The sequence below is a fragment of the Thermobia domestica genome, chromosome 8 (assembly GCF_964235325.1).
Source record: "Thermobia domestica chromosome 8, izTheDome1.hap1.1, whole genome shotgun sequence".
In the NCBI taxonomy this organism is placed as follows: Eukaryota; Metazoa; Arthropoda; class Insecta; order Zygentoma; family Lepismatidae; genus Thermobia; species Thermobia domestica.
In genome coordinates, this window is record NC_137461.1 from 203,309,911 (window position 1) to 203,321,247 (window position 11,337).

An 11,337-nucleotide genomic window follows, 5' to 3' on the forward strand; every position below is an offset into this window, starting at 1 on the left:
TAGCGTGTGAAGTCGTTGTGATAGCTCTACATGCTCTTTTTCTTAAAAATTCATTGTCGGCTTCTAAGGTGTTCAATTTTGTCTGTAGGGCGTATACTGTTGCAAACTTTTCTAACGCAATCTTGTTAAGAAAATTCCCTTGTAATTCCAAGGATAAATTATGGATCTTTTGATCTTCTGTTCCTTCCGGTAGTAACTGCCTGATTGCTCGGAGTTTGCGCAACAAATATGAATCTTTGGGCTCATCTATTCCTTGTTGGACTTCGAATAACTCCTGTTTCGCCTTGTATGATGGAATCTTCGGCCTACTTAGTGCAACTTATTTACATTTTAACGTTTCGTAAGACATCGTTCCGGATTGATTTTGGTTTTAAGGTGCAACACGAGATCTAATGCCTTCTCCTGTAAGTATATAGGTAAAATTTCCTTCTTTTAGCTGGTGACCATGATTGCGTGGTTGCCATATGATCAAACAGCATGAAAAATCTGTCCGAGTCCTCATGCACGTGTCCCAAATATTTCGTCAAATGAGGCATGTTAAAAGAGATATTAGATGCACCCTCTGTCATATTTGTATTACTTCCTCCTGACTTATATGTCTGTTTACCTGATCCAGTTTCCGGCATAAATCGCACTCGGGAAAGATAGAAAGAAAAGGAGGGATGGATAATGAGACTTATGCCCGATTGCACCAACCGAAGATTAAGATCGGATAAGATAATCCATTGATTATTTTTATCTTTGGATAAAAATCTTACATCGTTGTACCAACAGTTTGTGAGAAAGGATTAACTTATATACGAGTAATCGGAAGCTGTATAAAATTATGATGTTTATAACATGACGTCATGCAATATCATGCATTTGATTGGCTAAAACAGTGTAGTAACAACTGAAAACCTCCAGGAATTAGTTGTTGTTAGGATGACCCCTTCGCTTCATAGCGGCCTCCAAGGATTAGAGTAGGTTGCGATCAGTTCGTCGACTGATGCCAAGTTCCTGCGTCGTTGCGCTTTTATTTGTCCTGTTCGGGTCCTTTCGTGAGGTTCATCTTCTTTCGGCTTCGGTGTCTTCGTGTTGACTTCTCGTCTGCTTCATTGCTTATAATCAGTAACATGTGTTGACATGTGCTTCTGTCGTGATGTGGGGATTTTTATAATTTACATACAAGGCGTCTCCACATAATAGCTGCATGTGAAAGAATATGAAGATACAAGGTGCAAAATGAGAAACTCTACACATGCGCAGAAGAAAACACAATAACTCAGAGTGGAAGTATAAACTATATTCGGGGATTGTAGTCACGCTAGGAATTGGAAAATGCTTTCCACAGCTTTATTAGAAGTTGATTTCCGGCCCAGAAAACAGGTACTTTGGCTGGACGTTATTACATTCCATCAATGAACCATTTCTCTGATTTTTGCTCCGAACCAATTTTCCATTGAGGATATATTTTAAGAGTCCCAAGAAGTAATTGGCGAACTGTATTATGTCCACGTTTGAGGGTGAGATCTAAAATGTTTCTTTCTTAATGCCTCCTGCATAATACTTATCATCTGCTGCCGAGTTTTGTTATGAATAAGACATGCACACTGCGCTATGCATCTTGTATCAATATCTCACGCCATCAATACCATCACTTATAAGATGAAGCTATGGTTACTGCTTTGTTAATAGGTTCGAAATAGTGGTAGTACTACGTCTCCACCCCTGCCCTAGTGCGAAGGAGATAGCACTTCTACAACGATACAACGGTATGTTGTATATTTTTACTTGTAACAATTATTAGCTTGTAATTTTGGGCTATAATGTGTTTTAAATATTTTAATTATATACTATGCAGATTCTGCTAAAAGAAGAAGAAGAAAGAAAGAAATAATATCGTTATAATGTAAATATATATAAAAAGATTATTCTAATGTTTTTATGTAATCTAATCTCGATGTCGTCGTCATGACTAAGGAAAATAAATAGAATTATTCAGTTAGTTAAGGAGACATCTTAAAAGTTGTGGAGAAGTAAACTGTACACTTCCCTATCATATTTATTAAACTAAGTATATAAAAGGTAATTGGTGTGTTTCAATGGCTCAATATTTAATGTTTAAGAACCGGATATCGTTATACTTCCAATGAAGTTTATGTGGAATCGGTATCTCGAACCTGTTCCGGAGAGATATAAAACGAACTTCCTGAGGTTGTAACACTGCATAAAACCCTGCATGCCTGCCAAACCACATAAACGACGACGTAGCGCCTGAAAAGAGTACAGAAGAGCTGTGGCACGAAAAGTAATAAATCTGTGACAAGGAAGTACGTCAGAATCGATTCCTAAAGATTAATGAATTGTGGTAGGTGTCAGTCGAGAGATATAGGAAAGACTAGCATGTAAAACAACTATGAAGACAAAACATGCTGCATTCAGGCTACCAGTAATATACAGGCGCAAAATATTTTAACGTTTAACATATAAATACACCAATACATACAACAGAAATACTATAGATAATATGAAAAAAAGAAGTACATTTCTCGCCCTGGCCGCCCATTCGCCCTCGCCGTTGTCACTCGATGCTGTTCTTTATTACCTACTGTAAATGTGTTCGTTCTGCAGTCTTGTTGTTGTACATTTGATAGTTTCACTGTACAGACCCCAAATGTTCTCAAATTTAGAGCCTCCTATCTCCCTTATTTGGCAACAATATTTTAATGCCATAAAATTGTATGTGTTCTACTTGAAAAGTGTAAGTTTGTATTGGGATGACAACACTGCTTGTATGACATTACTGCCGTATTGTTCGTCAAATGTCCCCCTAATGTAGTTATCAGGTTACCTGCATATATTTTTCCTTTTGTGCCTTTTTCCGGCGGTTTTGGGGTGCAAATCGGCACATTCTCACCCGGTCACTGTTTGGTATATGTATTATACGTAGCGGGTAAACAAGGCATTTCCGCACCGAGTGACTATCACCACGATAATTAGCGATCCACAGTTAGTCAGGATACTAATTTTTATAAATATCTAGCTGTCACTGTTCGCATACCTCCCTTGTAAGTAAGAAAAGCTAACTTGTGTTACTCATTGTAATTTCGTTTTTTCCTCACTGGCATTATGCGTTTGCATTTACATTTTGTTTGAGTATAATGGCTTTGTATTGTTTTAAACTTTTTTTTGTTTACTAGTGTATTGCCCGGATTGAACATTATACATTGAACTTTTTAATTTAAAATAAATTTTACAAACATTGAAAATTAAAGTGATATAACAGTAACAAAAGCAAGAAAAAATGAGCAGTGTTTAAAAATGAAAAATAAAATAAGAGAAAGAAAATAAGGTAATTAAAAATTAATTAATTAAAAATAAAATAAAATAATTCTCTCTCGGCATGATCACGCGAACCAATAGAAAGCCAGGACACTTTTTAACAGCAGCTCTTGTGATGTTTTCTCATCCATTCTGAATACAAGTTTCAAAGTGATTTAAAGGAGAATGTGTAGGACGACAACACACCACATAAGGCCGTCCGTGCTCTTGACTATCGAACTGTCTGCGCTGGATCTCAGGCAGTACGGACATGCAAGGCGAGTACGCTACCACTGTAGAATCCTATTGCGGACTTTGAATTTATAGCAGATAGGATGAATGTGCAACTAGTCAACCCATCACCGGTTTTCAGCCATTTACGCATTGTCGAAACAAGAATAAGAAAACGTTATGTTTTGACCCTTATCAACATGACGTTTAGCTTTCAGTTGTTCATCCTGTAACCAGCCGATCAAATGTCACTCCGAAATGCCATATAATGTCGCAGCAAAAGCTGGACAAAGAAGACGCTATGTCGTAATGCGTGGATCTGCTATGGAAAGAACAACAGACAAGACTTTTTTATTACAGCTGTGTATTTGCTATCTAATGTAAACATAATAAATGTTGTTGTTATCTTTTAATTTGTAAATATTAAGGAAACGAAAACAGAAAAGTATTTTTGTAAATCTGAGCGTTTCGTTTGTATAGGGGCGAGGGGGAGGCAAGTACTGGAATTGAAAAATTAGTGATTTTCGAATAGTCAGGCCCCGGGGATGAGTACTGGAATTATCGCATATGTGTGCAATTTGTCCATCACATGCTCAGACCAAATATTCACTTTCCTTCTGTTAATAATATACAGTATGACTCACAAATCCTTGTTTTTCCAGTAGTCAGCTCCGGTAAAAGTGCTAAGGACGAGTCCTGGTGTCTCGAAAGCCGAAAATCATTCCTGTTGGTAATTTTGCTGCAATTTCAAATATCAATGTCCAGATTTGCTAAAGTCATGTTTCCACTTATTCATTTCCGGTAAGTAAATGTAAATGAATGAAAAATGGAAGGACAATAGAAGTTCAGAAAGGAAAACAGGCCAATTCACAAGTACTCAGAAGATTCTCTCTATAATGTACTGAGAGCTGTAGGAAATGGAATGGCTATATGTGAAGCTAGCCTAGCATTCAATGTTCCTCGCGGCACAATGCAAGATAGGATTCATGGTCGAGTACATAAAAAGAAAAAGAAAAACGGGACCGGATCTAGTGTTAACAACAGCAGAAGAGAACAAGGTTATTGAGTGGATTACTGAAATCGCCAAAGGTGGATTTGGGGGACGGATATACTGAATACAGTACACAATATTGTGAAAGGTGACAATAGAAACACACCTTTCAAACAGAGTTATCCAGGGGAAAATGGTATAAATTGTTCTTACGAAAATCCCAGAATTAGTTTGCAGAGTTCTCGAAGGAATTACCTTGGCAAGAAAAACAGTCAACAAAGAATTTATTCGGAAGTGATTTAAAGAACAAAAGGACTACCTCCAAAGCATTAACACATCCGATGTTTAAGATCCCACCCGAATCTTTAATGAAGATGAAACTAGTTTTAGCCTTTACCCCGAAATTGGTAAAGTTACCACACCGAAAGGTTTGAAAAATGTTTATGAAGTCCGACGTGGGAACAACAATCACTGTTCTCCTAATTTCTTCTGCAAATGACGAAACTGCATTTCCAGTGGTATTTCCTGTATGTTAGACCACCGCGTGACGTCATAGAAAGTATGCCAAATGACTGGTTTCTGGGAAGATCAGAATCTGTCTGCATGAGAAGTAATTTTTTATGAGTATATTGTAAATGGTGTACACAAATGGCTGAAAAAAAAAAATCACGTTAAAAGATCAATAATTTTATTTGCTGATTGACATCTAACTATGGAAATTATTGTGTTTTGCAGCGAAACCAGATTAATTCTGTATGTCTTGCCACCTAATACAACACATATTCTTCAGCCAGCAGATCTTAGTGTCTTCAAATCTCTAAAGACAGAATGGAAGAAGACAGTTCATGACTGGCAATGCCAATCCCAAAACATGAATAGGTGTGTAGCAAGATCTAACTTCTGTTCAGTTTTTCCAACGATAGTAAACCGTTCTTCTCTCCCCGATTCAATTAGAAATGGTTACAGGAAATTTGGCTTGTTTTGTTTCAATGCAAATGCTGTAGACGACTCTAAATGCATTGAAAATAAGTAGAAAAAAGACGTTTGGAAACAGATTGCAGTGTATTGGCTGACATTAGTTCACAAGACTTTCAATCAGCTCAGTCAGTGATTTAATATGGAAGAAAAAACTGGAAGAGAAAGGTATAAACGTTGAAACGATGTTATCGAGGAGAAAGCTTCGATTCATAGGTCCATTGAAAGAGTGGGGAATTTATCAACAGTCAGTAACACATCAAGGGAAAGCAATGCCAAACCTCAACCCTGTCCCTCTGCGCGATATTCTTGTCAAGCGGTCGTACTGATGATGTAATTATAGACCAAGGAACATACGATGTTTTGGAAGATGGTACATTACTTTAAGTTCATAACGCCGATGGTTGATATTGAGAACACAGTCATAACAGATAAAACTCCCGAAGAGAGTTCGAATAAGAATAACAGAAGACAAGTCTCACCAAATTTAGAAAATCATTTATTTTGGCCAGGACCAATTGCGAAGACTTCAAAGAGGAAATGAAACAAAGGTAAATCACCAAGTGCCATATCATCAGATGAATGGGGAAATATAATGACGGCCAATATCTTTGAACGGAAGAAAACAATTGAAGTCAAACCAAAAAAAAAAAGAAAGAAAGAAAGAAAGAAAAAGGAAGAAAGAGGAAAGAAGAAAATTACAACTTCATGGAATTTTTGTCAAGAGACAACTAATACAATTTTATTTTATTTCTTGTGAGAAGTATCTTGTTTTGTTTTTCCTAATTTAATGAAGGTGATTAAATAATAATGGTGATAAACTGGTGGCTGTGGATATATTTCCACTCTAGTTCTATGTGAAATATTCCTAACTTCGTAGAACTTTTATGAAGACAGAAATATCCCTAACTTCGTAGAATTTTTACGAAGACATTCTTCAATTTTATTTTTATATTTTTGTGATTCTTTTTTTTTTTTTTTTTTCGTTTTCTATCTGTAAACAAGAGTGCCCAAATGATCGTGTGATAAACCGATCATGGAGTTTGGCTATTATCTAACAACTTTAGTTCTTTTTGAAATATTCCTAACTTCATGGTAGCGTATATTTTATAGGAAGTGAGCGCTCAATACAATTTTGTTCCTGTTTTTGAGAGAAATAAATAATGTGTTTTTTGTTAGATAACCATAATGTAATCTGTTATATTTGTAGTGTCATGTAACAAAATAAAAAGAGCTCCATGATGTTATATTTGTTCTTATCATGTAGTTTCAAGTTTTGCTGGCTGATTTTAGGTTCGTGAATGACCAACTTCTAGAATGTAGTGGCTGAGTACTGGTATTTTTCGCCAATTTTTAGGAAATGTATAAATATTATTAAAATCCTAAAAATGACATAAAAATACTCCTTTCATTGTAAACTAGACTAAATAATGAATACATTTCTCATAAAGAAGTCTCATTCTGTTCAAAATTAAAATCAAAATTGATATTTATTCTCAAAATTTGAGTTAGGGGGCTGAGTACTGGCACATTCATCCTATGCTTGCTAAAAGTTAATTCTTGTTAGTTGGTGACATGCCTCGGCTGAGGAGAGCTAACAGTTAACAGCTAAGTGCTAACATTTAACATTAAACATGATTTGCATTAGTCTCAATTCCTTTTTTCTCTCTATTTCCACTGTCTCTGACTTTGTATTTAAAAGAAGAGACATTTTAAGTAATTCATACACTTTTGTTTCGCGACTCGTGATTTGTGTTCTAGCGAAACACAACATACAAATATCCTACGTTAGTTAATTTGGGTTAATTTCAGACATAACTTGTTCCAGCTACTTATAGTACACACAAGATAAGCCGTTTCTAATTCTCTTTTGTAACTTTCTACTTTCCTGCTTTTAATAAATCTACTTTTTATAAAATGTTTAGTTCAAAATCTATAACTCCATTCTCCATATAATTCCATTGAAGGTTTATAAGAATAATATTAAGAATATATCTTGTATCGACTTTTGATGAGTTCTCTCTTCTGAGGCTCATCACCCCAATTGAGATTCATCATCCCCTATCAATTCCATACTAGAGGACCACTGATGCGATCGTTGATCTAGGTTTAATTGCAAGTTTTCTTTCTTAAAACTTGTTGGCTAGGAAAAAGAGAATGCTTAGTTGTTCCTAAAATGACAAAACCCCTTATGGGAAAGATTGCCATCAAGCTTAAAATATTATCTTTGGTGGCAGCGAATGAAAGGTAGAACAGATCTTCAGGTCTTAAGAAAGGGTGAAAATATTAAATATAGAACTATATCAAAGAATTTTGAAATGGGTATAGAATAATGACTAGTTTAAAAAAAAAAATCTTATCACAGAACCCTAAAACTCTACACCTACCTCACTATACTCAGTGTATTTCTTATAAACTTATTTATTATTATAATTATTTAAAGTACTTGCTTTTCCTTATGTATTTTATCTCATTATTATAATTAGTTTTTCTTAATTATTTATAATTTATAGCGGTGGCTGGTTTATTCCTTGTAGGGCGTATCCCACTACTTTCAAGATTAACATGCAGGGTGAATGATTGTATAGTGCTTCCTTACCGATTCTTATATTGGCTTTAGTAATTAGAAAAATACCGTATCATTAGCCAAGAAAAAGACACAAATACACCTTGCACTATCGTTTGCTTTGCAGGTTCCCCCAGCTCCACCCTCCCCGAGTCAACCTTGCAACAGTACCGTATTTTATTGCATACCGGACTCACGCACAGATACACCTAGAGGCACCCACAAAGTTTACCTGCCACAACCATCACTTCAGACCTGTTAAACTTAGAGTACGGGAAATAGAACGTGCTCGTGTAACCCTGTGTAACGGCGTAATATTAAGTTGTATCAATGATTTTGACACTACACATCAAATTATACGTTTATACTGACCTTTTGTTTTGATCACATGCACATTTGATGGATTTTGTTTTCATGCCTATGGAAACTCACAAAAACACAAAGAAATCATGCATAATTAGGCATTTAGGTATATCAACTAAATTTTACTATAAGTTTATCATAATTGTTTTTTTTTTTTATACTAATCGTATGAATTTAAGTTTATTCAAGGCCCTGATATTGCAAACGATCGCGTTCACGCATTATTAGTATCGGGAAGAACCCTTTCACCCGTTAACACTTATCTGTTTGTCATTATTCATATCCAGAAGACATACTTTGGGCAATCGTCCCTGCATTCGTCAATTGTCCATTTTCTTCTTTTGTTATTATTAATTTACTTAATACAAATACTTTATAATTTCACTCATTATGAGGCTAAATATGTTGACGCAACAAACCACAGTCAAATCGATGTACTTCTCTTTTCAACGTTCAAGCCAGAATGAATTCACTGTTCCCAGTCTCTTCTAACCGGGGTACTCCCAGCTACCAACGCAACGCAATGGATAACGTAATAGTTAAAAATAGCCATGAGGCACTGCGGTTAAGAATGCATTGAAAGAGAATTTACTCTTGGCGTTACATTTCATAACCATATTTGGAGAAATGAAAGGATTTTCTGCGTCACAAAAGCACACATATACATATACACTTTTGTCTGTTTGCGAAGAGAAATTTCTGAGTTGCCTTTATACGAGATTCACTTAAAAAGTTAAAAATTTTCTTAACTAATGTTAAAAGAGTTAAATAAATTTTGTATCAATTTTATATGTTTCAATAGTTATATTTAATTTATTTCATTTATATATGTATATAATTACACAAAATGTACAACTCTTTTTTTATTTATTGTTCTAGCTCTTACCGACATGCTTACTTACCAATCCGATCCGTTAGTTTTATCTTCCTTCAATGAAATCTCTACTTTTACTCTAGCAATACTACTTGACTCCATCCCAATCATTTTAGTTATATGCGCTAGTGATTCCTGAAAATCTCGTAGTTTCCTAGCTTTTGGCTCTTCCATAGTCTTGTTCTTCGAGAATAAATACAAGAGGAAGAATAATAAAAACAACAGGAAAATAAAAGGAATGAAGTCACCGGAGTAGAGTAGTGCATAGAACACCTTGTCTCAGCTACCAATGGTAAAACAGCACACTGCGAAATAGCAGGATAAATTTATATCTTTTTCTGTTCATGAGGAGAAGATTTCCAGTTCATGTTGATGTTTTTGTTTTTATACCAATGGCTACATCTACTTTTTAATTATTGCATCCCATTCTTTGCTTTATCAACCCTTATCTATACTACGCTTTGGATTTGTAAGAAAAGTAAAAACAAGTTTTCGAAAAACAAGTCCTTCCATTTCGCAATTGAATTTCTTAATAAGCAAACTAAATCAGATCCAAGTCCACTGTGGAACATGAAAAGGAAGGTAAACTTACTTACTTAGATTTAAATATTAAAACGTATAATAACAAGTTTGTTACCAGTGTCCACCATAAGCCAACTGCAGGGACACAAAATATACGTCCATCAGTAATCAAAACGAATATATATATATATATACTCCTTTCTGCGTGTTATAAGACGTTTTTCACTGCAAACATATTTAAAGAAAGAAATCAATTACTTGTTGAAACTACTATCCATTTCATAAAGATAGGCCCCTGACTTCGAGGTGCTGCTGTGACGTCCAGTCAAAACTTATACTGCATTGTCGTACCTCGTTGGAATTGTTGGAATGTTGTCTTTTCAATACTTAAGACATATAAATTTTCTTTGTACTGTATAATGAGAAAAAAATAGAAATTAATGAAAAAGTGCGTATTTTTTCGTATTTTTTTGGTAAATCAATGTTTGTAGGACTATATCTCGGAAAGGAGTTAACATGAAATAATTTCCTGTGCAAGATATGTAGATGCATATATTACCTGCAAGTTCTGAAAATTTCATTACTCAACACGTAGTAATTTTCTTGTTATTCAGCAAAAAGTGAGACATCATTATCTCTGAATTGCGGCGGTGTATTAACAATCTGAAAAAACTTTTAGAAAGATCTTAAAGTAGCTTTTTCAACCAAACTATTTTGACTTGTTTTAAAAGATAAACAATCACAAATATGACATTATGATTTTCTCTGCTTTGCGCCCTTCGCTATCGCAGTTTATACGGAGTGCTACGTTGCCACATTTTCCTGACGCGTATACACTCTCAGCCGGACGGGTATTTAAACTTGTTACGCACTGTCCGTCACTTTTTAGAGATATTTTAAAAATGTAATGTCTTCACAGATTTTAAACCAATTTCTTAGAAATTAACAGGATATACAGTAAATGTACCAAGTGTTCAAAATTAGAAAAGCGAACTCTTATCTTGTTTGGATTTGCATGTGATGGTCCTCGAAAATTTGTTAATTTTTGTCAGTTCTTCACTTATTGCACGCAGTACAAAATACACTTGCACAGAAACAAAAACACGCACAAAGTTTATTATATGATACAACCTTAGTTGATATGTAATATTGAGTTTACACTTCACAGAAAATCTGTTTTCAGATCTAAGAGCTCCAAGCTACATTAGAATCTGCCTTTGAATAGGAATGACGCGTTTTTTTTTTTTTTTTTTTTTTTTTTTCGGTGCAGCCTCAGGTTTACTTGAAACAGAGTTACTATCTTGTTCACTCCCGGATACGCCACTGAGCACAGAATAATCAATGTCCTTACTATTAATTACTAACTCATAACCGTCTGAGTCAGAGTCATTCATCAGTTCTGCAATTTCATTATCGCTAAACATTTTGCCTCTTCTTTTTTAATACCGCCGCTCGTGAAGGAATATCCACTTTTTTTTTTTTTTTTTTTTTAAATCAAAAAGCACAAGATAT